This window comes from Schistocerca serialis, chromosome 6 (assembly GCF_023864345.2).
Source record: "Schistocerca serialis cubense isolate TAMUIC-IGC-003099 chromosome 6, iqSchSeri2.2, whole genome shotgun sequence".
NCBI lineage: Eukaryota > Metazoa > Arthropoda > Insecta > Orthoptera > Acrididae > Schistocerca > Schistocerca serialis.
In genome coordinates this window covers 280,263,859-280,284,613 of record NC_064643.1, presented here as the reverse complement: position 1 = coordinate 280,284,613, position 20,755 = coordinate 280,263,859, and positions in this window count along the sequence as shown.

Sequence of the window (20,755 nt, the reverse complement as noted above, 5' to 3'; positions counted from 1 at the left end):
ATTGTGAATAGCAACGGACCTATGACACTCCCTTGCGGCACACCTGAAATCACTCTTACTTCGGAAGACTTCTCTCCATTGAGAATGACATGTTGCGTCCTGTTATCTAGGAACTCCTCAATCCAATCACACAATTGGTCTGATAGTCCATATGCTCTTACTTTGTTCATTAAACGACTGTGGGGAACTGTATCGAACGCCTTGCGGAAGTCAAGAAACACGGCATCTACCTGTGAACCCGTGTCTATGGCCCTCTGAGTCTCGTGGACGAATAGCGCGAGCTGGGTTTCACATGACCGTCTTTTCCGAAGCCCATGCTGATTCCTACAGAGTAGATTTCTAGTCTCCAGAAAAGTCATTATACTCGAACACAATACGTGTTCCAAAATTCTACAACTGATCGACGTTAGAGATATAGGTCTATAGTTCTGCACATCTGCTCGACGTCCCTTCTTGAAAACGGGGATGACCTGTGCCCTTTTCCAATCCTTTGGAACGCTACGCTCTTCTAGAGACCTACGGTACACCGCTGCAAGAAGGAGGGCAAGTTCCTTCGCGTACTCTGTGTAAAATTGAACTGGTATGCCATCAGGTCCAGAGGCCTTTCCTTTTTTGAGCGATTTTAATTGTTTCTCTATCCCTCTGTCGTCTATTTCGATATCTACCATTTTGTCATCTGTGCGACAATCTAGAGAAGGAACTACAGTGCAATCTTCCTCTGTGAAACAACTTTGGAAAAAGACATTTAGTATTTCGGCCTTTAGTCTGTCATCCTCTGTTTCAGTACCATTTTGGTCACAGAGTGTCTGGACCTTTTTTTTTGATCCACCTACCGCTTTGACATAAGACCAAAATTTCTTAGGATTTTCTGCCAAGTCATTACATAGAACTTTACTTTCGAATTCATTGAACGCCTCTCGCATAGCCCTCCTCACACTACATTTCGCTTCGCGTAATTTTTGTTTGTCTGCAAGGCTTTGGCTATGTTTATGATTGCTGTGAAGTTCCCTTTGCTTCCGCAGCAGTTTTCTAACTCGGTTGTTGTACCACGGTGGCCCTTTTCCATCTCTTACGATCTTGCTTGGCACATACTCATCTAACGCATTATGTACGACGGTTTTGAACTTTGTCCACTGATCCTCAACACTATCTGTACTTGAGACAAAACTTTTGTGTTGAGCCAACAGGTACTCTGAAATCTGCTTTTTGTCACTTTTTCTAAACAGAAAAATCTTCCTATGCTTTTTAATATTCCTATTTACGGCTGAAATAATAGATGTAGTAACCGCTTTATGATCGCTGATTCCCTGTTCTGCGTTAACTGTTTCAAATAGTTCGGGTCTGTTTGTCACCAGAAGGTCCAATATGTTATCGCCACGAGTCGGTTCTCTGTTTAACTGCTCAAGGTAGTTTTCAGATAAAGCACTTAAAAAAATTTCACTGGATTCTTTGTCCCTGCCACCCGTTATGAACGTCTGAGTCTCCCAGTCTATATCCGGCAAATTAAAATCTCCACCCAGAACTATAACATGGTGGGGAAATCTACCCGAAATATTTTCCAAATTATCCTTCAGGTGCTCAGCCACAACAGCTGCTGAACCAAGGGGCCTATAGAGACATCCAATTACCATGTCTGAGCCTGCTTTAACCGTGACCTTCACCCAAATCATTTCACATTTCGGATCTCCGTCAATCTCCTTCGATACTATTGCGCTTCTTATCGCTATAAACACGTCTACCCCTTCACTGTTCAGCCTGTCTCTGCGGTATACATTCCAATCTGAGTTTAGGATTTCATTACTATTTACGTCTGGTTTCAGCCAACTTTCTGTCCCTAGTACTATGTGACCGTTTATTAATGAGAGCAGTTCTGGGACCTTTCTGTAGACGCTCATGCAGTTTACTATTAGCACATTAATATTGTTATTCCCTGTTGCATTTTGCCTACTCCTACCTTGCTGCGTCTCAGGAGGCGTCTTGTCGGGCCTAGGGAGGGGATTCCTGGTGGGCTTGTAAATTACGGTAATATTCCGATTCGTCAAGATCATCCCTATTCTTTCCGTTACGTTTTTAACAAACGGCAGGAAAACCTTAGATTTTTCAGTAGCCTGTACGTCAGTATGATTTCTTCGTGGCTTCCTCAACGCACGTTTTATTTCGGAGGACGAATATCCGTTCTTCGTTAGTGCATTGTGGAGATGTTCCATCTCAGCGTCGAACAACTCAGGTTCACAAATATTTCTAGCTCTGTCCGCTAACGTCTTGATTACACCCCGCTTCTGATGTGGGTGGTGGTTCGAATCCCGGTGCAAATAACGGTCCGTGTGCGTGGGTTTGCGGTACACTGAGTGGCCCAAACTACCATTTTCGTTTCTAAACACAAGCACATCGAGGAAATGTAGTTTGCCGTCTACCTCCTCCTCCATAGTAAACTGAATTCTTGAGTTTATACTGTTCAGATGTCCGTGGAACCGGCTTAGTTCCTCCTTACCATGTCTCCACAACACAAACGTGTCATCCACGTATCGGAACCATACATTTGGTTTCTTGCTGACAGTACCTAAGGCCTGTTCTTCGAATTTCTCCATAAAGAAGTTTGCAATTACGGGACTTAGGGGGCTTCCCATAGCCACGCCATCCGTTTGCTCATAAAACTGTTCATTTCACTTGAAGTATGTGGTCGTCAAACAACACTTAAACAGCTCTGAAATATCGGCAGGAAAAATTCGATCCAGCTGTTCCAATATATCATTAAGTGGAACCATAGTAAACAGCGATACCACATCGAAGCTGACCAATATCTCCTCCGGCTGGACCACTATGCCATTCAATCTGCTGATGAAATGTGTCGAATTCTTTATATACGAGTCCGAACGGCCCACATGTGGTTTTAACAGCGTAGTCAAAAACTTGGCTAACGAGTAGGTGGGCGAACCAATGGCACTTAGTATCGGTGTTAACGGAACATTTTCTTTATGAATTTTGGGCAATCCATAAAGCCTCGGTGGTAGCGCAACCGAACTGCAGAGACCTTTCTGTACACTCTCTTCAATGGAGGAACTTTTTATTAACCGCGACACAGTTCTGAGAACGTTGTTAGTGGGGTCCTTATTCAGCTTCCTATATGCTTGCGGATCCAGTAGATCCGTAATTTTTCTCTGGTAGTCGGCCATATCCACCGTAGTGCTTCCTTTGTCAGCTGGGAGAACCAAAATACTATCGACGTCATTCTGGAGTTTTAAAGCTCTTCTCTCACCCACAGTTATATTACTTTTCGGCGGTTATGCATTGGCTAATATTCTCACTGTTTCTATACGGATTTCTTCAGCTGTTACAGAATCTACACTGCGAATTCCTGCTTCTACATTGGCTATAATTTCTTCCGTGGGCACAAGACGCGAACTAACAGCAAAATTTCCTCCCTTGGCAAGCACAGATGTCTCATCGTCAGATAACGAACGTTTGGACAAATTGATAACGGTCCGGGAAACGTCTAAATGCCGAACACTCTGATTAGGTAGCAACTTATCATACTTCTTCTTCTGTCTACTAGACGTCGTCAACATACGCTTCCCCATGGTATCATGCAGTAGTCTATCAATTTTATCCCAGTCACCGCTGCACAGTTTATTACTGATCGTAATATGGAGAGGCATTAACTTACAGTTTGTGCTTGCCAAGTCCCGTCGGGTCTGCTGAATGCGCTCTCGTAGTAAGGCCTCCTCAGTCCGTTTGAAAATGCGTTGTGCCTTTCCCGAATAGAACAGTCGTTTTATCTTCAGAAACTTCGGTATAACGCCGACGGCTCTGCAACGAGACAGGAATGTGAGGGAACACAAAAGCTGCACTCTCTTCTTCTGGAGTCCTTCCAGGCGTCGCACTTCTCTTGACAAGCACAAGGGAAATTGTAGAAGAGGAGAAACGGAACGATCAGCTGTTGCGGAGCATGCTTTCCAGCCAGGGAACCACAATATTCGTTTCGAGGAGACGCAAGTACTAGCGGCCACGAGCGGATACTACGAAAGGCTCTACAGGGAGGCAATCGAAATCGCTAAACACCCAAATAATTTCAACCGAAAGGTGGAGGGCGTCAAATTAAACGGTATATGGATGCCGGTGTTAAAGAAGATGTGTACCACTCGTCCACTACTGGGTGATGGCAACGGCGATCGACGGCGACGGACAGCGGCCAATTGCACTGACGTTTTCAAAACATGTGACGTCACGCCGTGGCGCGGGGGCGCATGGACACGGAATTTAGCGGCAGTCAGTAGCGAGCCAGTGTGTGTGTAGGACCTTCCATCAAGCTACGGACCCCCTTGAAGATGTCTCCCGCAGTCGGAGACGAAACGTTGGGAATCACCTCAGAATTCATCAACCGACCACGGCATAACAGCCCGGATAATTATAATGGACATGATATTTCCGGCCGTGAAAGTTTACATTTTAGTATAACTGCAATAACCGTGGGAAACCAAACACAGAGTAACAGTCAAGGTTTAAACCAACGCATAAGCTAGGGCCAGCACAGCTCACAACGCCTCCAAACGCTCCAACAGACCTGCCTTGCCACCTACTCCATCTTTCACCTCAACACCTTCGCCACTTACTTCCACAACAAAGACCACTCCACCTTCACCCACCTCGACACCCTAGTTCAAGCTTATTCCCTCCTCTCTCTTGAACCTCCTCTCTTCCTGTCATGGCATGGCATGAGTGTCACATCCTCTTCCAGAACATCTGCTCCTTCTGCACCAATCATGGACACCCTCTCCTACCTCTGGGTCGACACCTTCCTCCTGAACGAATCTTTCTCCATCTCCTGCATACTGTCTGCACCTTCCTCTATATCCTCCACCTAACTGTTGCTCCTGGTCCCCAAGTGCTGGGTGGTGTCACCATTGGCCACCTAAAGCACATTCCTGTCTGGCCACAACCCACCCTCAATTACCCCACCCAACACTTTATCTTCTGTGTCTTCTTCCCCTCCATCACCATCACCTGCACCACCATCTACGAGGGGCGTTCAGAAAGTAAGCTCCGATCGGTCGCGAAATGGAAACGACTATGAAAATCCGATAAACCTTTGCACAGATGTGTTGGGTAGTGTCTCTAGTATAACCCCAGTTAGCATCACGTCGCTCTTCTCATTTCTGAGCTCGCAGTGAGTGCGTAAAGATGTCTAGAAAATAGTGTCTGCCGCCAAGTGCGAGGGCCTGGTGAGAAATTTCGCCTTAAGCTATGCAGCTAACATTACATAACTGTCGTGCTGTTTCTTCTTCAAGACAATTCTCAGCCGCATTCTGCAGGGGCAATGAAGATGCTCCTGCATCGTTTTCAAATGGAAATGTGAGATTAGCCACAATACAGTCCGCAATTGTCTCCCCCTGAGTTTCATCTCTGGTCACATGAACCGCTGTCTTTGAAAACAACATTTTGACACAGACAACGAGGTGTAGGCCAGCGTGGAGAATTGGCGGAAAGCACTGGCGGCTGCCTTCTATGATGAGGCTATTGAAAAGTTGGTACAACGCTATGACAAAAGTCTAAGTCAGAACGGCGACTACGTAGAGAAGTAGCTGAAAGGTGTAGCTAACTGTTACAAGTAAAACATTTCTGATGTTCACTGTGGTTTCAATTTGGCAATCAATCGGAGCTTACTTTCTGAACAGGCCTCGTATGTCTGCTCCACTGCTCCTATTCCTAGGACTTCATCTCCCACATTGACCGCACCTTCTCCACCTATGTAAGTGCTGCCGACATCAACATCCACAGCCTCTCCCCTGCCACCCTTCGGTGGTGACATCAGTTCCTTCTTATAATCCAAGGTGATCTTGTTCCTCTTCTCCAGCTCACCTGTACCAAAAGTGGCACCACTCCCAATGTTGTCCTTGCCTCTGCCAACCTCCTTCTATGTATCACCATCGACATCCTTGATCCTGCTGGTAGCAACCACCTCCCTATCCTTCTCACCATAATGTCTGCTCCCCATCCTGCAATCCCTCCCAAGGTAGTCCATGACTACCATCACACCAACTGGGATGCCTACCGGCGTCTGCTTTATCCTCTGTTATGCCAGCATTGCATGGATCTCTACCCCATCCTCCTGCTTTTGTAACTCCCTCCACATCCTAGAAAGCCATGTGCTCTGCCTTGCCTTCCGTCTCCGCCTTCCTTCCCTCACATGACTTCTGTATGACCTCATCCCCTTCCCCCACCTCCTCCTTTTCCTCGAACATCTCTGCATCCCTTACACTGTCTTCAGGCTTGACCCCCACTATCCCCTGGTTTCCTCCTTCCTCTCCACCCCCACCCATTGCTGGACCTCCCTCCCTCTCTCCAACTCCACATCCTCCATCTCCTTCATCAGGGCAATTTCCAGCACCTCCTCCTCCCAAACGTTTAGCTTTTCCATGATATCTACCCTTCCTATAAACTGTAACTTGGCCTGGTTCCCCACCCCTCCACAGGGCCCCCCTTTTCCTCTTCCCTCCTTCTCCTCGAGCGGATTCCCCTCCTTCCCACATTGAACTCGCATTCGGGAGGACGACGGTTCAATCCCGCGTCCGCCCATCCTGATTTTGGTTTTCCGTGATTTCCCTAAATCGCTCCAGGCAAATGCCAGGATGGTTCCTTTCAAAGGGCATGGCCAACTTCCTTCCCTAATCCGATGAGACCGATGACCTCGCTGTCTGGTCTCCTTCCCCAAAACAACCAACCCTCCTTCCCCTGAGTACCTGCAACCCTCCTCGGCTCTTTTCCTCTACCGTCCCTTCCCTCCCCAACCCTCCTTTGGTGTGCCCTCCCACCGCATTCCCCTTTCTCTCCCTTCCTTCTCGCCTACTTTTCCCTTCTACCTTGTCCCATCCACGACCCCCCTCCCCCCCCCCCCATCCAGCATATCCTCCCAGGCTTTTATTCATTATCAAATGTGTTGTGATAGTGCTGTGTTCAGTATCATTATACAGTGTCATCAACTGATGTGGTTTTAATTGTGTGCTCGACCTGTATCCCCCTTTTATGGAAGAGTTTGCCTTTCTGTATTTTTTCTTTGTAAAACCCTTTGGCCGAAGAGTAGTGGACTCTGCCACTGCCAGCCCTCCCCTGCCCGTGTGGGGCAGGGTAATGAAATTACAATAGAGGAAAAAACTAGTAACCTCCAGAGTAAAACACTCACCTGATTATAGCTAAATCGTTAGCAGCCGAAATATCGTGGTAAGAAGTCGACGTTATCCAGCTGCAGTGCTAAAACTTCATGATGTACTCCTTACACCAGGACAATTTGAAGAATCACAGTGAAGTACAGTTACTCCTTGCTACATTATATGGTTGTGATGGGATGATTGCCATCTGCATTTCAAACCACGCTAACTGACAATTGATGGAAGTCACCCTCATGAAGTACCAGATTTTATGGCCAGCAGTGTACGCTGTTCCTGACGGAAGGAAGGAGGGCGCATTTGCGTTTGACTTTCCGCTGTCATCGAGGTCAGTAAAGGAGCACGAGCTCAGATTGTTGAAGGATGGAGAAGGAAATGGATCATGCCCTTTCAAAAAATCGCTACCAGAATTTGCCAGGAGTGATATAGGGAAATGACCGAAAGCGTAAATGAGGTGGGCAGAAGCGGGTTTCACCCATCGCCCTCCCGAATGCGATTCCAATGTATCTAAGCATACATGCCTTTTGTAAGCGCCAGCATACTGAAAGTCATGAGAACGATTTGTTATTGCTACGATTCGTTGTAACAAAATGACGCGAAACGCTATATTGGTGTTTAAAGAATTTTCCTTTTTCGTTATTTTCGCGCTGTAAGATTAAGCCGTCTTAAGGCAATGACGCACTAAAAATTCACGAAAATTTGTTCTATCTAGAATTTGTTATAGTTAAATATCAATTAGTAACATTTCAGCGATTAGAGCCTTTAGCACACCTGCAACATCAAATAGCAGAGAGGCAACGTAGCGTGGTAGGTTCAGGCGCCACATTATGAAACCAAAAGCTCGTCGATGGAGGGTTGGCGTTCTGCTGTATATAACCTACTCGTATATCACCTTCGCGTTTTCCATGAAATTAATAGAAAGAGTTTCTTTAGTATTTGCTGGTGTAAGTACACTGAAGAGCCAAAGAAACTGCTACACTTGTACAATATCTTTGCGTATTTACGACAATATACACTGAAGAGCCAAAAAAAGAGGTGCACCTACCTTATATGGTATAGGGCCAACGAAAGCACGCAAACGTGCCACAACACGACGTGGCATGGACTCGACTAATGTCTCAAGTAGTGCTGGAGGGAATTGACACCATGAATCCTGCATGGCTGTCGATAAATTCGTAAGAGTACGAGTGGGGAAGATCTTTTCTGAATAACACATTGCATGGCATCGCAGATAGGCTGAATAATTTTCATGTGTGGGAAGGTTGGAGGCCAGTGGAATGTTTAAACTCAGAAGAGTGTTCTTGGAGACACTCTGTAGCAATTATGGACGTGTGGGGTTTCGCATTGTCATGTTGGAATTGCCCACGTCCGTCGGGATGCACAATGGACATGAATGGATGCAGGTGTCACCTTGTCAGAGTCGTATCTAGACGTATCAGGAGTCCCATATAAATCCAACGGCACACGTCGCACACCATTACACAGCCTCCACAAGCTTCAACAGTCCCCTGCTGACATGCACGGTTCATAGATTCATGAGGTTGTCTCCATACCCTTCACGTCCATTCACTCGATACAATTTGACACAAGAACCGTCCGACCAGGTAACATGTTTCTGGTCATCATCAGTCAAATGTCAGTGTTGACGGGCCCAGGCGAGGTATACAGCTTTGTGTCATGCTGTCATCAAGGGTACACGAGTGGGCCTCCGGCACCGAAAGCCCATATCGGTGACCTTTCGTTGAGTTGTTCGCGCGCTGACACCTGCTGATGGTTGAGCATTGAAATGTAAAGGCATTTGCAAGATGGGCATTAATTAAGAAGTATGTAAAGCAGATAGTTGTTAAGATTTGTCTTGTTATGATATAAGGTTCTTCAACTGGTCGTTTACCAATTCATGTTAACAAACATACAACAACTACTATAATTCAGAATAGAATCTGATTGACAGGATAAAATTGGATACCTCGGAATGGTGTTTTGTTATACAATGGTAAAATTATTAAGATTCTAACTGCAGAAGGACTGCAAATCTGTCACGCTGAACTATTCTCTTCAGTCATCGTTGATGCCGTTCTTGCGGGATCTTTTTCCGTTCACAGCAATGTCGGAGATTTGACATTTACCGGAATCCTGATGGTTTCGGTACACTAGTGAAATGGTCGTACGGGAAAAACCCTACTTCATCTCTTAAGTCTTGGTAACCTGTTATTGTAACAGAAGTAACCGATCGCACAACTGAGCCAGACACTTGTTATCTTAAGAAGGCCTTACCGACCGCTGCACTGTATTCTGTCTGTTTACATAGCCTTGTAAAATGTGTGTGAAATCTTATGGGACTTTACTGCTAAGGTCATCAGTCCCTAAGCTTACACACTACTTAACCTGAATTATCCTAAGGACAAACAGACACACCCATGCCCGAGGGAGGACTCGAACCTCCGCCGGGACCAGCCACACAGTCCATGACTGCAGCGCCCAAGACCGCTCGGCTAATCCCGCGCGGCTCGTGAAGTTGGATGTCCCGTCTGCGCGCACGTCAACGATAGCGGCCTCGTCCCGAGTGCCGATGGCTTTAGCTGCAGAGATAAACGTAAAGCCGTATGCACAAGGACCGTGGATCCGAACGTTGAGCGTTGAGTGTGCAGAGTTTCTGACGCCATATCGTGGAATAGCACGTTCGGGGGTCTTTCCGAACGTGCAGAGCAATATCTGGCATGTCAGATATTGTGAGCGTCCGTCTGAGAGTTGACCAATCAGATAGAACAACTCCATCTACGTCACACGCACGCCGTCTCCCTTCAGTGCAGAGTTGTGAGGAAGCATACTGATATTAAAAAACGTGGCTCAAATGGCTCTGAGCACTATGCGACTTACCTTCTGAGATCATCAGTCGTCTAGAACTTAGAACTAATTAAACCTTCTAACCTAAGGACATCACACACCCGAGGCAGGATTCGAACCTGCGACCGTAGCGGTCGCTCGGCTCCAGACTGTAGCGCCTAGAACCGCACGGCCACTCCGGCCGGCTATTGATATTCATTTCTAGCCTATATGTATATATGCCGTTTCTGAGCACCAGCAAATTGAGAATCACTGGAAAACCCGTTGTTGGTTGTGTGATTCGTACCAGTAAAATAATGAGAAACATCATATTCGAAGCCAAAGAATTATTGTAACTTCCGTATTATGAGAGTAGGCTATTTGAAGGCAACGACACACTGAAGATCCACCCAAAACGCATTGTTCTTGGTATAATTTGTTATAATTAAATTTCAATTACTAACATAATTAGCTGTCATTAACGTTTTTACCAACGGGTAAGGTAATACGATTAAGTACAGAGAGCGTGTTGTCGATTTAGCAGCCGGCACGATAGCTCAGCGTGTTCGGTCAGAGGGTTAGCTGCCCTCTGTAATAAAAAAAACTGAGTTAATAGATCAACAACGAACTTAAACGGGTGTCTTCCGACGTCCGTCCCGAGCAGATACAACAAAGGAAAACGATCGAAATGAGATAAAAAAAAGCGTAAAGAGTAGCGTCTCTGTCCTGTAATGAGTTTTTGTTGGGGCGGTGGTTCGCGTCGTAAAACTTCCAAGTTTTGTTTCCCAACATTCGCGTTTTTATTGGGTTCTGATACTTTATTATTAGTTTGATGTAAGTATATACTATAATATTTGATGTTATGTAAATATAAGCTCACCTTTTTTGAGAGGTGACTTTGTTCGATTGGCTTAATTACAGGACAACTTGCGCTACTTGTATTACGATATTTTGCTCCTTTTTCTTTTACGCTTCGTAAATCACATGTTGCAAAGATTCTGCTACTGGGTAGGAAAAGTGATCAAGTAAGACTTCAAATGTGGAAATGATGAAATAATGTTTACCTTATGCGGAGAAGTACTCCAAATTTCCACCGTACTATTTGTAATGGAACTTTTATAAGCCTGTGTCCTTATTGATTGGACTTGGTACTTTCCTTTTCGTGGACGATGAAGGAAATGTGCGTTTTAATAGAGCTAACGTGGGAATTTTACGCGCGCCATTTGAGTAAACAGTGGGATTTACGAACTAGAAACATCCCTCAACTGCCGCTGGAGTGCGTTGCGATCGCGTGTACCGCGTTGGGGCCCACGTACCGAATGCACAAGTCGCATCGTTCCTGAGCGTTCAGCTCAACGTTAACGTTCGCCAGCACGGTCCGTGGCCAACGGCTTAAGCAAGGAGCCCAGCTACAAGCCCTCTGGTTCCGCGAGTCCAACCGGCCAGCGAGTGAGCGAGTGTCGGAGCTCGGTTACGAGGAGCGCGTCGGCGCACGTCGTCCGGGTTCTGCGTGCCCCATCTCAGCTCCCCCGGGACACGCGGAAGCCGGGATGCGCCACGGCCAGGCGCTGTATCGCCCCGCCCCCCTTTGCCAGCGCCCGCCTCCGACGCCACTGCGCCGCTGATGCCGGCACTGCCGTTGCCGCCGCACCTAATGACGCAACAGGTTCATTACTGTTAATGAGAACTAACCCCAGCGGCGGCTGCAGGGACGGCCCACCAGCCGCCGTAGCACCACCGCTCAGAGTAGGCTCACCGCCGCGGTTCTATTGCTCGAATTCAGCTGAATGCGAGGCCCAAAGAGCAACTACGGGCAAGCATCTCTTTCACTCGACGAGGATCTACGGTTGCACAACAGCCATTACCAGATCTTACGCTATGCACGTCAAACAAAGTGCTGCGCCACTACAAAACTGCTTTCAGAGACACACCATGGAAACAGTTGAATGAGGCATTGATAATACGGTGCGTCATTTGCAGAAAGGTTAGAAGCCGGCAAGCAACGTTGTAACCCTGAGCACATAACAGCTGCATTTGGCTTGCTCAAAACGTATCCTGTTGTATGAAGCACCATAATGACTTAACAAACAATTTACACGTACAGGGCATAAAAAAACTCTGTTTTTGAAGTTGAATAACATGAAAACAAAACCGATAGAAGTAAGCATCAAACGGTAGGGGAAACGGTTCTACCTTGGAACCGTTGAGGCGTAGCGCTTTGTACCGATCCTGCCTTGGAGGCGGTTAAGTGGGAGATGTGTCTCAGAGCTGGATAGTGACAGATGGTGACGCCAGATTGGACGCCCACGTACTTTATGTATCAGTCGACAGAGGGCAATATTGGATAGGGAACTGATTTAGTTTCGATTGTGTCCACTACAGTCCACTAAAGTAATAGAATGTTTTTCATAAACTGTTCTAGTATTTTCATAAAGTGTTATTACGTTTTTTTGTGTATGTAAAATGTTATAAATGGGTTTTAGCAGTACGAATGATGCGTGAGTGTGGTTTATGGTTAATATGAAGATAACTGTTCAACGAGTTATGTAGTAGGATTTAGTGTGCGAACATTTCGAAGAAATATGGATATGGACAAAGGGGATTTTTGTAGAATAGATTTGTAAGGTAAGTTTATGGTAAAGGGAAAGTAATTCAGGTATAAATAACAATAGTAAATAACTTTATGCATAAGCAAAACTTCAGCATATTAGATAATTGCGTCGGCAAAAAGTGCAGTCGTTAGGCTTACTATTTTGTGATTGGTTATTCATGGAAAGCGCGGATTGAATGTTGTTGTTTTGCTGTTGGCTGTTGCGTAAACTGACCAATGGTAAAGCAATATTCTTCGCGCGCCTCTCTCTGGTTGTAGAGAAGACAAAGTATTCTAGAGAACAGTGGGAGCCTAGCCATGAAACAGTTCGGACGTGTGGAGTAGTAGTCCCGATGGAAATGATAAGTTGCCGTATCTAGCAGTGTTTCATACACCAAAAGTGTTGTAAAGCGGCGGCATAATTATTCCGATGGGCTTGTAGAAATTTCGGAATTTTTGAGTGAATTTTGTGACGAGAAAAGATATAAATTCCGCGTGGCGTATTGAGCAGGTCGGTGGCTAAAAACTGTAACTGCATTTGGTACCTACAGACTTAGTATTTGGCGAGCATTATCAATCAAAAACAATCAGTATTTTTGTAGCTATTACGTTTTCGGGAAATGCAACACCATGAACTTGCTAACGTGAGTGAAAGGGATTGTGAGTGACTGTGTTGAAACTAACACGGGCTTATCAGTGGTACTTGTTCACCTAAGTTTCAGAATATATTAATTGAGGACAAAACTTCCAACCTTTCATTTCGTGTGAAAACTTTCTCCCGAAACGTAGATTAGTGACTTTAATTGCAGCCTAGTTTACGTCGAAATAAAGTAGGTTTCACGCGGCTTCCCTACTGATGATATGCTGAGACAATGTTCACAGGTAGGTGCAGGTACGTAGTAAAGAGACGGAAGGATCCGCGCCGCCGCATCCTTTTTAGATTTTCGCCTCTAGCCAACCCTGTTATATACGAGAAATAGATATCCTTATTCCGTTGTGAAATTATAGCTCATGCTTTTTGTACGTTGCTGTTCTTTTCTGAAGTTACAAAAATTACTCCAGAAATGAATCTTTCTCCAAATGTGGAAACTTCTTCCAAGGTAGAACATAGACACATAGAAACATAAAATTTATTCAAATTTACAAGTTTTTCAATCGACAATATCTTCTCAATACTTTGTTTCATAGTCAGTGTGTTATATTACAACTCTCATTCCACCAACAAACAGTAAATGAAATCAACCTAATCAGAAGTACACTGTGAGGCAAAAATAAAAGAAAGCGACCAACCACGAAGGAATCATACGAATGGTACAGACATAAGTAGATGTGATGCACATGTACAGTCAAACAAATGATTACAGTTTCAGAAAAACAGGGTCCTTCCAGAGAAAGATTTTCACAAACAGAAGTATTCAGTAACACGTTCGTCCACGTCTCGCCCTCACCCAAGCAGATAGAGATTTTGGATGTCCTCCTGAGTGATATATGTCCAGCTTACGTACAATTGGCGCATTACGATCGTCAAAATCTCGACATTGTTGGAGAACCTGCCCGTAATGCCACAAAAGTTCTCAGTTGGGGAGAGATCCGGTGGCCTGGCTGGATGAGGTAGAGTTTGGCAATCACGAAGGCAAACTGTAGAAATTCTCGACTTGTACGTGTGGGCATTTTCTCTCTCAAATGTAAGCCAAGGATTCCTTGCCGTAAGGGGCAACAAAACATGGAGTAATACCTGTATATCGTCGACGTACATTTGCGCTATGAGGATATCGGGCATGACCTCGAAAGGGGTCATGCTACGTAATGGAATGACACCTCAGACCGGAACTCCTACCTGTCGGGCCGCGTGGCAGGAGACAGTCAGATTGGTATCGCACTGCTGTCTGGGACGCCTACACACACGTCATCCACGTGTAATCTCATTTTCTGCTGTATAATTGCCAGCATTAATGAGTACCGCTTCGGATTGGGGCCACATGACCAGTGAAGACGTGTCTGGCGAAGCTCCAGCAGAAATGGCGTACCATTTGACTGTCGCCCGCCATATGGCCCGACAAAGACTGACAATCTGCGATGACGTTTATTTTCATAGCAGGACCCCTTCGGTTGTTATCCGCGGCTCTCTTACAATACAGCAGTACGCCAACGATATTCTGTGCCCCGTTTTGCCCCGTTTTGTTGCCCTTCATGGCAAGCCATCCTGGACTTTCATTTTAGCAAACTATGGCCTTCCCACACAATGCGTACTTTCTGCTGTTTGTCTTCGTGCCTAGCTTGTCCATAGAGGTCGCCAGATGTCTTCAAAATTGAGAACGTTTGGAGCATTACGGGCAGAGTCCTCCAACAGTCTCGAGATTTTGATGATCTAACGCGTCATTCGGACGTAATTTGGTACCACATCTCCCAGGAGGAAATCCAACAACTCTGTCGAGCAATGACAAGCCGAATAACTGCTTCTTTACGGGTCATAGATGGACCAACGCGTCATTGAATTGTTCAACTGATGAAGCTCTTTCTCTTGAATTACTCATTCAATTTTTCTGAAACTGATCATTGTTTGTCTGTATATGCAAATCACATCTACTGATTTCCGTCCTGTTCTGGTAATTCCTTCGTGATGGTTCCCTCTTTTGCCTTAGAGAGCATTATCTAAATCTACGCTACTGGTCATTTAAATCGCTACACCAAGAAGAAATGCAGATGATAAATGGTATTCGATGGACAAATATATTATACTAGAACTGACATGTGATTACATTTTCACGCAATTTGGGTGCATAGATCCTGAGAAATCAGTACCCAGAACAACCACCTCTCGCCGTAATAACGGCCTTGATACGCCAGGGCATTGAGTCAAACAGAGCTTGGATGCAGTGTACAGGTACAGCTGGCCATACAACTTTAACACGATACCACAGTTCAAAGAAATGGCTCTGAGCACTATGGGACTCAACATCTGAGCTCATCAGTCCCCTAGAACTCAGAACCACTTAAACCTAACTAACCTAAGGACATCACACACATCCATGCCCGAAGCAGGATTAGAACCTGCGACCGTAGCAGTCACGCGGTTCCGGACTGAAGTGCCTAGAACCGCACGGCTACCGCAGCCGGCCTACCACAGTTCATTAGGAGTTGTGACTGGCTTATTGCGACGAGCCAGTTGTTCGGCCACCATAGACCAGACGTTTTCAATTGGTGAGAGATCTGGAGAATGTGGTGGCCAGGGCAGCAGTCGAACATTTTTTGTATCCAGAAAGGGCAGTACAGGACGTGCAACATGCGGTCGTGCTTTATCCTGCTGAAATGTAGGGTTGAGCCACGGGTCGTAACACATATGAAATGGAACGTCCACTGTTCAAAGTGCCGTCAATACGAACAATAGTTGACCGAGACGTGTAACCAATGGCACCCCATACCATCACGCCGGGTGATACACCAGTATGGCGATGACGAATACACGCTTCCAACGTGCATTCACCGCGATGTCGCCAAACACGGATGCGATCATCATGCTGCTGTAAACAAAACCTGGATTCATCCGAAAAAATGACGTTTTGCTATTCGTGCGCCCAGGTTCGTCGTCGAGTACACCATCGCAGGCGCTCCTGTCTGTGATGCAGCGTCAAGGGTAACCGCAGCCATTGTTTCCCAGCTGATAGCCCATGCTGCAGCAAACGTCATCGAACTGTTCGTGGAGATGTTTGTTGTCTTTCAAATGTCCCCATCAGTTGACTCAGGGATCGAGCCGTGGCTGCACGATCTATTACAGCCATGCGGGTAAGATGCGTGTCATCTCGACTGCCAGTGTTACGAGGCCGTCGGGATCCAGCGCGGCGTTCCGTACTACCATCCTGAACCCACCGATTCTATATTGTGCTAACAGTCATTGAATCTCGACCAACGCGATCAGAAATGTCGCGATACGATAAACCGCAGTCGCGATAGGCTGCAATCCGACCTTTATCGAAGTCGGAAACGTGATGGTACGCATTTCTCCTCCTTACACGAGGCATCACAACAACGTTTCACCAGGCAACGCCAGTCAGCTGCTGTTTGTGTATGAGAAATCGACTGGTAACTTTCATCATGTCAGCACGTTGTAGGTGTCGCCACCGGCGCCTTACTTGTGTGAATGCTCTGAAAAGCTAATATTTGCATATCACAGCATCGTCTTCCTGTCGGTTACATTTCGCGTCTGTAGCACGTCATCTTCGTGGTGTAGCAATTTTAATGACCAATAGTGTAGTTACAAGTTAAATACAGTTCGATATAAACAGTGTGGGGAGCTGAAACATATTTCTATTTTACAAGGAGGAATATTTCTTAAGACAATGCAGAACATCAGTTGATTTGCAAACATTGCGAGTAGAAGACTTTCCATTTCAAGATACGGTATGATGCACGGCTAACGACAATACCTGACGGCAGCTTGCGTAATCGCACCTCGACTCCAGCGGCACTCGATACTCGCACAGAGAGCATGCTGCCTGGTCTTTCTGTGTCTCTCTGTTCATGGGTGGAACAACGGATTCATCAAGAAAGTGAAATAACTCTTCGCCGTGATGTGGTCTGGTACCATCTTGCATGAGCCACTCGGTGCCTGGTCGATTCTTCCACACTTACTGTGTGGCGGCAAATTGTTCCAAAACTTCAAAACGTAATATTCATTAGTCCACTTAGGTGGAAATGCACATCTTATGCTAACAAAATTCATCTAATATCAAATACATTACCATCCCTTGTGAGAAACTGGTTCGCAAATTCTGCCCTTTGTCGCATTGCGCGTGCGGGTATGATTGACGACTGAATTTTGATTCAAAACAGGTGTAGACTATGATGATTACCTGACATTGTCAGCTGTATTGGAAGCGGTATCAGAATCTAACCACTACTATTCTTCTTATTACAGAAGATTATTCCCCCAATCTGCACAAAAATACTCAATGATTACTAGTTACAGAGAAATCAAATCGCCATCCTCAGGTCATTTGCACAGATAAAAATTTTTACAGGACCAGTCCATTTCGTCGACTGTTCACATTAATGAACACAGCTGTAATGTACATGAAGGTACAATTATGGAAAATTCTAACGTGAAACCAACATAAAAATCAAAATAATTCGAAGTAAACATATCTTACAGAGAAGACATTCCATAGTACCGTTTCTCGTCGTACAGTAAGAAAATATCTGGACGAACAGTGCACAATAATTACAAGTAATATGAAGAAGACATATATAAAATGTTTTCTTGTTTCTGTGTTGACGTCTGATAGGAAACTGTAATCGGGCAATCAACGGAATGCATCGTGCTTTGTGCGCCACCAGATGGGAACAGTTTTTACAACGTAATATTATGCCTTCGATACGCAGTGTAAAGAATTTTTAATTTTTTTAAATTTTTGTATATATAAAAATCCATAATAGTTAGATGATTTTTCTTCCAAATATGTACCTAAAAATTATTACCAAAATATTATTACCCTATCTCATATTATTGTTGTGGTCACTTTACCACATACACAACGTAATAAACTAGTAACGTTGCAATAGTAAGTTCTTGGTAACTAGACATTAAACAATATGAAAACGTTGTTGTGTGACTTCACTACAAGCATGTGTAGAGGCTCGTATAATAATGTATCTTCAACGATCAGTGAATGTGTGCTAAGATGCTCGAGGTGTGGGTTATTGTTGAATCTATTAAGTCTGTTATCAGAGTCATGGTCTAGGTTGCAATAAGAGTTACATACTGAGTCATTACACAGAAATTTCCGACCAAACTCCATCTTCAAATTAAAAAGCTGGAGAAGGTCTGCAAGAGAGAACCATAAGAACACTGTAGGTGGTATGTTGTTATTATCTACAAAAAAAATGGTTCAAATGGCTCTGAGCACTATGGGACTTAACATCTATGGTCATCAGTCCCCTAGAACTTGGAACTACTTAAACCTAACTAACCTAAGGACAGCACACAACACCAGCCATCACGAGGCAGAGAAAATCCCGGACCCCGCCGGGAATCGAACCCGGGAACCCGGGCGTGGGAATCGAGAACGCTACCGCACGACCACGAGATGCGGGCTTATTATCTACAAACTTGCTGGTCAGCTCTGTCCGAATCCATTGCAGCACGTGTAATTTTGTAGCAGAATCATGAGTGCAGTACGTATAAAATATTACAAATCATATTATATCATTAATATCAATAAACGTACTAATTTCATAGCCGGCCGTGGTGGTCTCGCGGTTCTAGGCGCGCAGTCCGGAACCGTGCGACTGCTACGGTAACAGGTTCGAATCCTGCCTCAGGCATGAATGTGTGTGATGTCCTTAGGTTAGTTAGGTTTAAGTAGTTCTAAGTTCTGGGGGACTGATGACCACAGCTGTTAAGTCCCATAGTGCTCAGAGCCAGTTGAACCATTTTTGAACTAATTTCATAGAATGTGCCAAATAATAAAAGTTATAAGTGTTGCTAGCATATCATAAAGTGTACTATATATACCTCATATTAAGTGGTAACAGTAAAGGAGGCCATTGAATGCAGCATAGCTCGAAGTCTAGGTTTAGTATAACACAATAAGACGCTGCCTCCTACTGTGGCTGTACGTAACAATCCTTAATATAAATACAAATACCATAACAGATTAACTTTATGTGTGGCAGACAACATTTGTGCTGTCAATAAAGTACTTCTGAGCTGTTGATTGCATTGTCACTACATTGTATATTGTAGTATTGTATTACCACCTCTCAATATTATACAGCTGAGTAAGGATAACTTAGCAAGTAAAACGACTGAAAAGCGCATTATGGGGGCGACTAGACTACTGATCAGAAATCTTTAAATTGCCTCTGGGTCTTGCTACACGATACCGTGTTGTATAGCACTCAGCACAATGGCTAAGTTGAAGTTGCTATAACCATAAATGCCTATTAAAAAGTCATTTCTTTCTTCAGTGACAATAGTAACCGTTGTGTATTTTCGTGCGACCCAGGTGAAACTATGAACATCTACATCTATAGCGACACTCCGCAGCTGGTCTTACGGCAAATGTCGCAGGGTACCTTGTACCAATACTACTAATTCCATTCTCTGTTCCACTCACAAATAGAACGAGGGAAAACCGACTGTCTACATGCCTCCGTAAGAGCCCTAATTTCTCGTACCTCGTGGTTCTCAATGTTTCCTCAACAGTGTTCCTCGAAAAGAACGTTTCCTTCCCTCCAGGAATTCCCATTTGAGTTCATGAAACATCTCCGTAACACTTGCGTATTGTTAGATCCTACCAGTAACAAATCTAGCAGCCCACCTCTGAATTGCCTCGATGTCCTCTTTTAATCTGTCTTGTTACGAATCCCATATACTCGAACAGTACTCAAGAGAAGATTGCAGTAGCGCCCTACACGCGGTCTCCTTTATAGATGAACCAAACTTTCCTGGAATGCTCCCAATGAACCGAAGACGGCCATTTGCCTTTCCGTCCACAATCTTCGTACGCTCGTTCCATTTGATATCACTGAGAAACGCTAGGTCAAGATATTTAAAAGACGTCTATATGTCATGAAGGATGCTACTGACGCTGCATCCGGGAAACATGGGTTTGTTTCTCCTAAGCATCCACATCAACATACATTTTTCTACACTTAGAGCTAACTGCCATTCATCTCACCAACGAGAATTTTTGTCTAAGTCATCTCGAATGCTCCCAGGTTACTCAACTTCGACACCTTGCCGTACACTGCAGTTTTATCAGCAAACAACCGCAGATTGCTGCCCACTCTCACCGCAAATCATTTATGTGTATAGAGAATAATACATGTCCTATCACACTTTCCCAGAGCACTCCTGACCAGACCCTTGTCTCTGATACACTCGCCGTCGAGGACAACACACTGGGCTCTATAACACAGAAATCTTGGAGCCATTCACATATCTGTGAACCTATTCCATATGCTCGTACCTTCTTTAATAGCCTGCAATGAAGCATCGTGTCAAACACTTTCAGCAAATCTAGAAATATTGAATCTGCCTTTTTCCTTTTTATCCATAGTTCGCAGTATATCATTTGACAAAACGGCAAGCTGAGTTTCACATGTTCGATTCTTTCTAAAACTATGCTGATACGTGCACATAAGCCTATCAGTCTCAAGAAAATTTATTATATTCGAACTG